The following is a 13,602-nucleotide window of genomic DNA, read 5'->3' as shown; positions in this document are numbered from 1 at the left end:
CTTACTCTTCTCAACTAGAACCCATGTCCCCCTTCTACTATCTTACCTTTAAGAAACAAAAGTAACTGCTTTCAATTGTTAGAGGTGAGCATGAGAACACAGGGTAGGCAAGATCTTTCCATAAACGAGAAGTCAATGGATAGGAGCAGTCAGCTGTGGAGTAGCCTCTGGCCTGGAGGTGATGGGAACATACTTGGAAGCAGAAGTACATATGTCCTTGCAGTGTTATTGAGGGCAACAGAAGGAATCTCTTCCTGCCACTGAAGCCCTGGGGAGCCAAGTTTCCTGAAGAACGGAGACTACACCATCATAGAAATAAGGGCATATTTGTTTTTATGTGCCTCCCGATTCAGTAGCTGTGCCTATGACACCATCCTGACCATCTTTGGAATAACTGAACTTTATTATAGATCACTTTGTTTACTCTTGCCTGGATTCAACAACCTCACATCTTGAACTTTGCCTCATGGCCACACTCAGCTTTCCAGCAAATCCTGATATTGGTTTAGGCTCCATAATGTTTGGCCTTCCTTGAGAAATTTCCTAATCTTTGTCTTTATCTCCAAAAACTTTAATTTAGTATGCCTCTTATCATTGCATTGACCAATAATGTCACCTACTATTTAAGGAAAAATTCATCCTTATAATGTTGTATTTGTTTTTGTTTTTGTTTGTTTGTTTGCAAGAATTTATTACATGTGATCTTAGAAGGATGTAAAAGAGAGTCATATAACAACATCATGGGCATTTGACAAAAGGATAATTTAGAGAAGTTGGTGGGGATTGATGCTTGGATGATCTGCTTTCTATTGCTTCCCACTTATGGTTTCTTTTTTATTTTCTTTTTATTTTTTCCTTATTTTACATATCGATCCCAGTTCCTTCTCTTTCATGTCCTCCCATGCCTCCCACAGACCCTCCCATCCCATCCCCCATATACTCCCCCAGGAAGGGTGAGGCCTTCCATGAGAGATCATCAAAGTCTTGTCAAGTCATTTGGTGTAGGGCCTAGGCCCTCCCCCATGTCTATAGGCTAAGGGAACCTGGTTGCAGAGAGGGAGGAGTGATGAGAAAAGGGGTCAAGACCAGGATGGAGAAACCCATAGAAACAGCTGACCTGAACAAGGGGGAGCTCATGGACCCCAGATTGTTAGCTGGGAAACCAGCATAAGAGTGCCCCAGACCCCCTGAACATGGGTCTCAATTAGGAGGCCTGGGAAGTTTATGGTACCTCTATCAATGGAACCAGGACCTAGTGCAGGAACGGACTTCTTCGGGAGCCCATTCCCCATTGGAGGGATATTCATTCCACTTACAGTTTCTTAACAAAGTAGCATATGTTAGAAATAAGAGCCAAATAGATAACAGAGTTTCCCTTCATTAATGAATTGAGAAACATAATAGAATCCAGGCCCTCTGGTATATTTACTGTAGGATGAGCCTATGTCTGGGATTACTAATCATGAGGCTGTATTGAAAGAAGCGTCTTGACTTAGTGGTAGGGACTGGGATTTGGAACAGGGACTACATTAAAGGTTATAGGCTCTGACTGCCCAGATGTAATATAGCTTTTTTTTTTTAATCTGGAAAATACTATGTCCTTCCATTTTGACACAGTTATCATTTCAGTTTTCCCTGAAGAGTTGGTTTAGTATTGGTTGCTAGTTTAGTAAAATTATAAGACCATTTAACAATGAGACTTTGGCCCAGGGTTTGGACTCCCCCAGGATTGGACTTTAATAACAGCTTCAGTATACTGAAGAATTATAGATCTATTCAAGTTTTCTATTTCTTCCTAGATACTTTTAATCTATGGGCATTTCTAAGAATTTCATTACGTATATATTTTCAAATATACATATTCTCAAACAAACAAAAGTTTGTTCATCATTCTTCCTATTAGTTTATTATTTTTATCTACTCAGATTTTCGCCACTGTAACAAATACCCAAGGAAGCAGACTAAAAGTGTGGAAACTTATGGTCACGGTCTCAGAAGTTTCAGTTCATGGTTAGCTGGCTTTGTTGCTTCTGGGTTGTGGTGAGGGAGGATATCAAGGCAGACAGTTCGACAGAGAACACTCAACTCGAAGCAATGGGTGTGAGAGAGGAAAGAGGGCAACACAAGGGATGAGAGACAATGAAAGAATGCTTATCTCAGGGCACCAATCTATGAGCTGACGTCCCCCTTAATTAACCATCTGTGGGAATGTCCTTACAGATATATCCACAAACATGGATAAATCATCAGAGTGACATCTTTATGTTCTAATTTGGTAAGTGCAGACACTCTTAAATAAGTGAGCATCTTGATTTACTTAGGAAGCATTAAACATCCTAAAGGCAAGAGGAGGCTGAGTAAGACTACACAAAGTGACACACAAAGATCATGTCACATAAAGCCAGAGAAAACACACAAAAGAAGATGACCTCCTTGCCAACTTGACATGAAACCCCACACTATAGATTTACCATTTTGAGTTCATTTTATTAAAAATGCTTGTCTGACCTTTTACCCCGAAATGAGACATGATAAAACAAGGAAAAATATATCTTAAACAGCAATGTTAAGATCAGCATAGACACAGGCTTAGGGAAGATTTTCATACAGATCAGACAGGGTACTTATATGATTATGAATGATATCTTAGTGCCCTTGTAGAAAAAAATTAATACTCAGGAACATAGAAAAATGATAAATATGGAACCTCTATGAAGGAATCAATGCAAGTGCTAGAAATCAAAATACTCCAATGTTACTGGCAAGGCCTTAGGATACTTCCCCTGAGTACCTTTCCAGACTCTTCATAAATGGAGATAAAAAGCTAGGGAAGCTTGAGTCCAGATAACAGAGAAAGAATAGTGTAACTTGCAAGACAGAGTGAGGTGTGGTACTGGGAAAATAATGAAGAACTGTCTCCCTGAGCCTTGGGCTGCTTGTAGCTTTTATTGTTGTAAGCATGAAAACTGGATTCTGCCAGGATAATTTGAGCCTTGGGTTTAAAGTTCTCTTATGTCTTTTTGGGTCAACTGAGGAATAATTAATTAATTAAATACATTATTGTTGATATTAACATTGTGGTTAAAGGCTTTTCTACATAGCAGGAAAATCAGGGAGGATGTTTGAAACAAGAGATAGTTACTCACATTTATTACAGAGTTTACCCTTTAGCTTTTGTTAGCTCTAGTCCAGGATGCTTTTATTAGCTATCGTCAGTTTATCCTTTGCTGTTATAGCCAGTTTAAAGCCCCCATTGACTTCTTGTCTTTAACCCCACAGTTACAGCTTCCAGCGGCTCTCATAGTTCATCTTAACTACATAGTGAGAAGTTGATTGAGGATGGTGCTTAAAAGCTGAAGCTGTGTTTTGGAGAATCTTCGTCTAATTCCCAAATTCCTTGCCTACCCCAAAGCACCAGCTTCTCTGTCTCCTTTACAAAGACAACAAGGACCATGAATGAGCACAGGAATCTCGGTAGCTAGGACAACTATTCTGGCAAACTGTAGAACCTGGGCAAGATATTCCTGGAATCTCTGACTTTATGATTATAGTGGACAGAAAAGTAGACGAGACATTCACTTTGTTCTTGTCCTCTATGTACACATCCATCTTCAAATTAACTAGAGGATTCATGTTTTCACCTTGGGAATTCCATTTAAGAAGATACAACTCAAAAATATATTTTTTTTAAAGATGAGATGGCTTTTTTCTTCTTCTGATGCCCTCAGAACTGGCAGTAATTAATATCTGGTTCCCATGCTTCCAGGACTACTTCCACCAGATCAGCAGTTTTCTCAAGACATTCAGTGTTTGAACCCTCAGGCTAGAACATCAATACCAATGGCGGGACAATGGACATGAGTCCTGAACCTAGGAAGCCAGCTACCACTACCCTGTAGCCCCCAGAATGTGCAGGAACAATGATTCATGGGGTCTTCCTAATCTCAGAGGCAACCAGACAGGAAAAACAAAATTCCAGTGAGGGCTTCAACCCTCTATTAAGTGAAAATATTTGTTAGAGATTTTCAAAAAGGAAAACTGGAAATTATTTTAAAAACTTGAGCCTGGAAGGAGGAAAGATCTGATACCAAGGACCTACCAATATTCTGCATTAACTTTCTATTTTTATTCTAGGGTGGATTTTATATATCTGAGTTCTGTTCATACTCCATAATGAAAAATTAATGTATAAGTAAGGCACTTTATATAAATAATTTGAATACTATTATGAAATAAGACATAATGGATTATAGAAAGGTGGATGCTCCCATAAAGTAAATGGACGTTGTTTCAGAGAATGCAATCTTTCATGAAATAGAAAGGAAATCATACCCTAAGGAAGGAAACAGAACCCTGTGATTTAAGGCTATTGTCACAGGTAAAGCTTTCATGAAGCATGTAATGCACTCTTTTCATAAACACTCTCCATGCTTGTGTGCAGATCTTATGAAGATGGGTTAAAGTTAGAAAATGATGAAATTGAGCTCCCTGAAAATTCGTAGAGAAGAAGGCAAAGGAAAAACCATACTCTAAGTAATATGACAGACATTTCAAAATCACAGGGAAAGGAAATTCTCCCACATGCTACTCTACTGCTGAAGGTTTTCATGTTCACACTTATGAGACATCTGGAAAGCACACATAAACCCAAGGCTGGCGTGAAGAGTAAAGACGATGTAGTTTTAATTACTGTGCATGTGTATGCATGTAAATATATATGGGGTCTGTTGCATCTTTGAGGAAATGTTTGTTTTAATTAAAATGTATGTGTATGTATATGTGTGAGCTTGGTTTGGGTTGATACGTACCATATCAGTACAAAACCTCAAGAAGCCTGAAAAGGGACTCTGCATCCCCTAAAAATAGAGTTATAGGTTGCATGTTGCCATATGAGTGCTGGAAAGTAAACCTGAGTCCTCTGTAAGAGCAGTAAGCATTCTTAGGTCTGTGGAGACCTACCTCTGTAGCCCCCACTTTTTTAAAATTTTGTTGTTGATGATGGGGATTAGAGTTGGGAGCTTACTCTAGGCTGAGCACATGTCCCCAATCTGAGCTGCATCCAAAAGCTGTCATAACTCCCAAAGAAATGATGCTTGTAGAAGTCTAAAACAATCCAAGAATTAGTGTCTTCTCTACCTTTTTGTTCACACTAATAAATTGGTTACTTCAATAATGGAGAGCATAGTGACTGATTAAAACAATAATACTATGTACATCTTTGCACAATGCTTCCTATCCAGAGCCCAGCAAGCCCTGGAGACATTAAGGCTCAACACAGGAGTAGCATTTTCAAAAATGAAGAGACTTTTACATATTGTATTAGTCAGGGTTCTCTGGAGTAACAGAATGTATGGGATGAATATATATATATATATATAATAAAATATATATAATATATAATAAATCATGTGTGTGTATATGATTTATTAGAATAACTTATAGGCTGTGGTCCAGCTAACCCAACAATGGCTGTTATGAAGAGAAGATCCAAGAATCCAGTAGCTGTTTAGTTCACAAGGCTGTATGTTATGGTTGGTCTTCAGTATATGTCAGAATCTAGAAGAATTAGCCTCTATCACCAGGGAAGAAATGGACTTGCCAGTTAGACAAGAGTATGAAAGCAAAAGCTTTCTTCTTCCATGTATTTATGCAGGGTTCAAGCAAGAGCAAAAACTTCTTTCCTCCATTTCCTTATGTAGAGTTCAAGAAGAAGGCATGGCTCAGATTAAAGGTATGTCTTCCCAGCTCAAAGATCTAGAATAGAAGTGAATCTTCCCACTTCAAATTAAGCAAAACTCCCCAAGTGTGCTCCTCCATATTGTAGGTTTTAGTTCATTCCAAATGTAGTCAATTTGCCAACCAAGAACAGCCATCACAAATTAGTTTCTTTCTATTTGTTGATGAAGTGGTCTCCTGAGTGGTAAAATATATATTGTACATGTATATAAATATATGTTACATTTTTTTCTTGTGACAAAAAATTCACAGCATTCTAGCTTTTATCATGAAATGGGTAATAAAATGTTAGGAATATATTCTCAGTGCTTCTGATTTGAGATGCTGATTCTCAGTTGTGTAGTATATAGAAGTTGTCAAATTAAATAAAAATTTCCTTCTATTTTCTAGATATTTTAAAATAATTTATTATAAATCATCTTATTTACATATCAATCCCAGTTCCCTCTCCCTCCCATCCTCCCATGCACCTGACTGATCCCCCATTCCACCCTCCATCTACTCCCCAGGGAGGGTGAAGCCTTCCATGAGGGATCATCAAAATCTGTCAAGCTATTTGGGGTAGGGCCTAGGCCCTTCCCCATATATCTAGGCTGAAAGAGTGTCCTTCCCTGGGGAATGGGCTCCTGAAGTCTGTTCATGTACTAGGGATACACCCTGTTTCACTGCCAGAGGTCCCATAGACTGCCCAGTCCTCCTTGCTGACACCCACATTAATAGGGCCTAATTTGGCCCTATGTTGGTTTCCCAGCTGTAAGACTGGGGTCCATGAATTCCCACTTGCTCAGGACAGCTGTTTCTGTGGGTTTTCCCAGCATGGTCTTAATCCCTTTGTTCATCACTCCTTCCTCTCTGAAACTGGCTTCCAGGAGTTTGGCTCAGTGTTCAGCAATAGATTTCTGCTTCTGTTTTCATCAGCTTCTGGGTGAAGACTCTAGGATGGGATTTAAGGTGGTCATCATTCTCATTATAGGGGAAGGGCATTTAAGGTAGCCTCTCCATTATTGCTTAGATTCCTAGTTGGGGTCATCTTTGTAGTTCTCTGTATAATTTCCTAGTGCCAGATTTCTCAATAAACCTATAATGGCTCACTCTATTGATATGTCTCTTTTCTTGCTCTCCTCTTTTCATCTCCCCACTCAATCTTCCTGATCCTTTATGTTCTCTCCCCACTCCTCTTCTTCCCTTCTCTTTCTCCTACCTCCCCCCACCCCGTGTTCCCAGTTTGTTCAGGGGCTCTTGTCCCTTTCCCCTTTACTGGGGGACCGTGTATGTCTCTCTCATTGTTCTTGTTTCCTAGCTTCTCTGGAGGTGTGGATTGTAATCTGGTAAACCTTTGTTCTATAGCTAATGTCCATATATAAGTGAGTACATACCATGTTTGTCTTTCTGTGACTCAGGATGGTTTCACTTAGTTCCATCCATTTGCCTGCAAATTTCAAGATTCCATTGTTTTTCCACTGAGTAGTACTCCATTGGATAAATGTACCACATTTTCTTTATCCATTCTTCAGTCGGGGGGCATCTAGGTTGTTTCCAGGTTCTGGATATTATAAATAATGCTGCTATAAACATAGTTGAACAGATGTCTTTGTTGTTTGAGTGCACATCTTTTGGGTATATGCCTAAGAGTGGAACTGCTGGATCTTGAGGTAGAATGATTCCCATTTACTGAGAAACTGCCATGCTGATTTCCAAAGTGGCTGTACAAGTTTGTACCCCCACCAGCAGTGGAGGAGTGTTCCCCTTTCTCCACATCCTCTCCAGCATAAATTGTCTTTGTTTTTTATTTTAGCCATTCTGACAGGAGTGAGATGATATCTCAGAGTTGCTTTGATTTGCATTTCCCTGATGTCTAAGAATGTTGAGCACTTTCTTAAGTGTCTTTCAGCCATTTTAGATTCCTCTATTGAGAATTCTGTTTAGTTCTGAACCCCACTTTTTAATTAAATTATTTGGTGTTTTTATGACTAGGTTCTTGAGTTTTTTGTATATTTTGGAGATCAGCCCTCTGTCAGATGTGGGGTTGGTGAAGATCTTTACCCATTCTGCAAGCTGCTGTTTTGTCTTATTGACTATGTCTTTTACTTTACAAATCTTCTCAGTTTCAGGAAGTCCCATTTATTAATTGTCAATCTCAGTGTCTGTGATACTGGCGTTGTTCAGGATGTGGTCTCCTATGCCAGTTCATTCAAGGGTACCTTCCACTTTCTCTTCTATGAAGTTCAGTGTTGCTGGATTTATGTTTATGTGTTTGATCCATTTGAACTTAAGTTTTGTGCATGGTGACAGATATGGATCTATCTGCAATATTCTACATGTCCACATCCAGATTCAATGCAATCACCATCACAATTCCAGCACAATTCTTCACAGTCCTTGAAAGGACAATACTTAACTTCATATGGAAAAACAAAAAACAAAACAAAACAAATAAACAAACAAAACACCAGGATAGCCAAAACAACCCTGTACAATAAACTTCTGGGGGCATCACTATCCCTGACTTCAAGATCCACTATAGAGCTATAGTAGTGAAAACAACTTGGTATTGGCACAAAAATCAGACAGGTAGACTAATGGAACCAAATTGAAGACCCTGATATTTACCTACACACCTAAGAACACCTGATTTTTTTTTTAGAAAGAAGCTAAAACTATACAATGGAAAAAAGAAAGCATCTTCAACAAATGGTGCTGGCCTAACTAGATGCAGACATGTAGAAGAATGTAGAGAGATAAATATTTTCTAGATTTTGTTCTGATTTTTTGAGAGGGGTATAAATTGGATGGCCATGATTATGACTGTGCTTTCCTAAGGGCTATCTTTTGTTAGAATCCTTAAACTGTTCTTAGGGCTGGAGGTATGACTCGGTGTATATTAGTACTTAATGCATAAACCTGTGTTTAATTACTAAGAACCTATTTAAAATATTATCAGGCATCTATAGTCTAACTGCATCTATGTTATGGAAAATGCAAGGTGGAAATCAGAGAGTCTTCAGAATCTCAGGGGCTAGCTAGCGTAGTTTACACAGTCGCAAAGAGACCATGTCTCAAACAAGGTGTAAAGGTGAAGAACAGAGGCTATCTTTTGACATGTTCTCTGTGAAATTCCCTGCCTCTGCCCCCCATACACACACCCATACCTACTTCTTCTCCACACAAATATCCTGAGACTCTTCCAGCTGGAGAAGCCTGTTGGCTCCACTTCTTATTTGGGGTCAGAAGTGGTAGCTTCTGCCTGCTGTCCCTTGATGGCATTTGGTGGGCAGGCCAAGGCTCTCCAGTAGCAGTTTCCTGGGGCACAGAGTTGGGGTGCCCTCTGTGTTCTCCATTTAGCATTGAGGTTCTCACCTTGTCTTTGTTTGTGAGAGACGTGCACACAGTTTATATTAAATACACATGAAGGACCATCCAGTGCTTGCAAGTAAGTGTTAAGGATTATGGTACAAGAAGAGTTCATGAATAAAACATGACATCACTTTATTTCATGAGGAAAATGTGAGGCAGCATTGGACTCCCAATGAAGAAGGAAGAAACTTTAAACTCCTAACCTCTGGCATCCATGAATATCGAATTTCCCCTAATAACATCATCTGAGTAGGAATATATTATGCTTGTATCTCAAAGGGCTAATTTTAAAAAGCAGTACATGTGCTTTTGTCATTCAGAGTGCTTAGTGTTACCCATGGTGACACAAACAGACGGGTATACGGGTATATGATACACCAGGAAAGTTTCTTCTGATAGTCCAAAAATCCAGGGACCTCTGCTTTTTCTGCAGCCAAATAGCTCTTTGTTCAAAGACTGCAGGACCAAAGTGGTTCTGAGAAATAAATACCACCATCCCATCAACTACTGACTTGCTATCTCTACTCAAACCCGTTGTACCAGGACAATTCTATGACCCAATCAAGTTGTAATTGCTTCTATCTTATTTTGTTTAGCATATGAAAACAAGGGGAACTCTTTCCAGTAATGCAGGGATTTGGTATGTGAGAGACTATTATGGCACATTTAAATATCCTGATGACATTTAAAATGTAAATTAGATATGAGAACTAGATAAAATCATTTCCAGATCCACAACTCCCTGAAATTTGCCGTCTAAGTGCCTTTCTTGGGAAGTTCCTAGAATAAGTAATCTATCCATTAGAATAAACCCAGGAAAGGAGCTAACCAGAGGAACGCAGGAATGAGAGTAGATGATAAGTAAAGACCTCAAAGTGGAAGCTGGATGATTGTCAGTCATGTGGCTAGTCCAATCACAGAAGGGAAAGAACTCTGGAGGGCTTAACCAAGGACACACCAAGCAGATAACATTGTGTATGCAAGCCACAGCCTGCTCATCTGCTTGGGAAACTTTTCTATGTGGGGTTCTTACTCATGACAATCTGGTCATGTACCCATAACATTAGAGAGAGCACATAACTTATCCAAAACCAGTGTAGTGGTCAGGCTGCCTGACAGTTGAGACACATTGTGAATTAAAGGCCATTCTGAGTCACAGAGCAAAACCATTTCAAAAATCCAAAGAACAAGAAAAATGAGAAAGAAAGGGGAAAAAACTTAGTGTCCTGGACTTGGGATATTTTTCAACTATCTTTAAACTCACACTTTACTTGGAAGTCACTGAGCAGCATGTGAGCAAACCTGCTCTGTAAGCAGGAACCTGAATCATAGCACTGGTCTCCTCCTTCCTCTGAATGCCACTAACCAATTATCATTTCCATCTTTGGTAATTTGTAAATATCCAGGATATATCGTTCTTATGACTGGTACAAATTCCCTGGAATCAAGTTTCAAACTTTTACATTTTGGAGAGAAGTAGTCCCCAACACATAGGACTAGTTTTTTATCACCTCACTTATTTGGCACGGCAAATGAGGTGACCCAATTCTTCCCATCTTTGGCTTGGGACTTCTTCATCTGACCAGCTTTACCAATTATCTTCATACTAACAAGCAGTGGAGAAAATATATAGCCCAAGTATTTTTCAAGTTTTCTTCATGCTTACAGTTCAATTTCGTGTACATAACTCAGGCAAAATATATACAAAAGCTGTATTTTTATTGTTGTACAGGTTAGATTTCATCAACTTGACACAAAGTGGAGTCATTTGGGAAGAGGGAACCTCCACTAAAGAACTACCTCCATCAGACTGGTCTGTAAGAATGTCCAGGGAACATTTTCTTGATTAAGGATTTATGTGGGAGGGCCCAGCCCACTTTGTGCTGTGTCACCTGGATTCAAGAAATCAAACAGGGCAAGCCATGGGAAGCAAGCCAATGGGAAGGATTCCTTCTAGGTTTTGCTTTAAGCTCTCACTACAAGTTCCTACCTTAGTTTTCACCAGGGATGAACAGTAAAGTGTAAGATGAAATAAACCTTTTTTCTGGCAAGTTGATTTTGGTCATAGCATTTATCACAGCAAGAGAAACCAAACTAGAAAAATCCTCAACTAGTTTTTGCTAGTTCCCTATACCCTGTGATGTCCTCAAAGTCCTCCAAATTGCTTGGTCCATATTCTTCCCTTTTTTTCTCTCCTGTATTTCTTGATCTACCTTTTACTATTCTTGACAAAACCTCCCCCAAAATATTGGTTTCTTTTTTAAAAAATATTACATTTATTATTGTGTGTTGGGGATGCATATACCAACGTATGGATGTGAGATCAGAGGACACTATTGTAGAATTGGTCACTATTTATATCTTTATGTTCAAACTAAAGTTTTCAGGCTTCTGTGACAAACACCTTTACCTTCTGAGACTTTTAATCAGCCACTTTTTTTTTTTTGCCCACTGACAGAGAATAACTCTATTCAGTTTTATGGGTGTCAAGTGATGAATACATGTCAGTAAAAATTCAGTAAGTTTATGGCAAATGTGAGACTTCATTTCAAAAGTGGTTCATAACCTGGAGAGACTTAGCCTTTGTTAGGAAAGGATATGCCAAGAAAAAAAAAAAAAAGAAAAAGAAAAAGAAAAACGGACTAATGTTCAGAGGTCCTTCCCAAGTGTCCATAACACATTGGGAAAAGGAGGGGTGACAGCCTATGGAAGACACTTTGCCTTCTTCAGGTGGCATTTGATTTTATTAAGGATGGCCAAGAGACTTCCTACAGAATATTCCTCTTGCATCTGAAACAGTGTGGTATGGGACCTCATTGCAGAGCAGTCTTGTGACTTCCTGGGACCATTTTTGAAAGGTAATGTTTATTAGGGCTTAATATAAAACTCAATAAATAACTGTAACATGGTGTTAATATTAACAATTAGTCTAAACTTGAACAAGGAGAAATTGCTCATGAGCTAATCTTAGCAACTATAAAAATAAAATCCAAAATTACATGATGACAGACATTGTAAGTCTGTCTCACCACATGAAACCCAAATGACTTCATGGCTGGCTTGCTGCCTCTTCAGTTTGAGTTTGCCTGAAACTATTGGAACCAGCATGGAGTGTGTATGTACAAATTCCATTTGTGCCCTGTAGAAGAGAGAGAGATAAGAACCCGACCCAGGTCTGTCTCCCTGCAATAGCACATGTCCATTTTCTTTCTGAAGAATAATTATTCACCTATATTCTCTAATATACTGGAAACTATTTAAGGTTGATGTACATCTTCCTCCTATGGCTCCTTCACAGGATGTAAAAGAGAAACCAGAACCACAAGGTAGACACACACACACACACATCTTCAAAAACCCAAGATGAAAGATATCTGTAAACAACTGGTGGATTAAAAGACAGAATATGAAGATTGTAAAGCACAGTATGAACCATGCAGTCACGTGGATGAAATAGGAATTGGATGTAGCTCCTAAAATATTGTTCTAGTCCTTTAAATCTCTTCCAACTATAACACACAATATGCTATGATGTTCAGAGAAGCAGATGAACCTCTATATTATAGTTCAAAAAAATAACACTACCCCTCAAACAAAAGAAACAGTTTTTGCTATGTTGTCTTCATAGAATCTATAATATGCACAAAAAAAGAGCTAGAGTATAGAATTTGGGTCTTACAAGTTGGATAACTAAGATAAATACTGTTGAAAATATAGAAACAGTTGCCGTTGTTAAGCAAAAGCCATGAATCTATAGAACAATGCAAAACATTAAAGTCCTTTTGTCAAATTGTTCAAGCAGTCTTCCAGAAAGCCTATCAGTGTAGCTTACACAGAATTAGACTAATACGCTATATGGAGATCTGGCTATACCTTGTTCTATATGACTCCATACTATGTAAAGTAATGGCTTTCAGGCTGTGTCTTGCCCCAAATAACTTCATTTTACAAGCAGAATTCGTCTTCATATTGAGAGTAAATGAAGAACATAGAACATAGATGCTACCACATGTCCAGCACCAGCCATGGGACATAGATTGATAACTTATCCTTTAAATTAAAAATTCTACTATAATGAATCTATCAAATTCCATTGGAAATACATGGAAACATGGATATTTTAAACACACATCAAAATGTGTGGGGGGAGGGGGTAGCAAGAACTTATTGAACACATTAGACCAACAAACATCCCCACTTATAGTGCAGAAAAGGACACATAGCTTGACAATTGTTTGACTCAACCAACCTATCATCATGAAGAAAGATAGGAAGACAGAGAAAATGGAAGAAAATGGGACAGGAAAGAAAGAAGTCCCTGGGATCTAGTTTGCTTTTCCTAGCAACTGAAAGTCACAAATACTTCAAGGATGAAATTGCCAACAAAGATTTGTGTTTTCCTAAAGACAAGGTGCTAAAAATAACAAAGGAACAAAGGAACTATGCTTACTTATATCCAGTAAGTTTTATCTTGAGTTTTACCTATTAGTACTCCTGACTTCTCCATAAAAC

Source organism: Phodopus roborovskii, unplaced genomic scaffold (genome assembly GCF_943737965.1).
Source record: "Phodopus roborovskii unplaced genomic scaffold, PHOROB, whole genome shotgun sequence".
NCBI classification, from domain to species: Eukaryota; Metazoa; Chordata; class Mammalia; order Rodentia; family Cricetidae; genus Phodopus; species Phodopus roborovskii.
The sequence above is the reverse complement of the archived record's forward strand: the minus strand, read 5'-3'. Positions refer to the sequence as shown.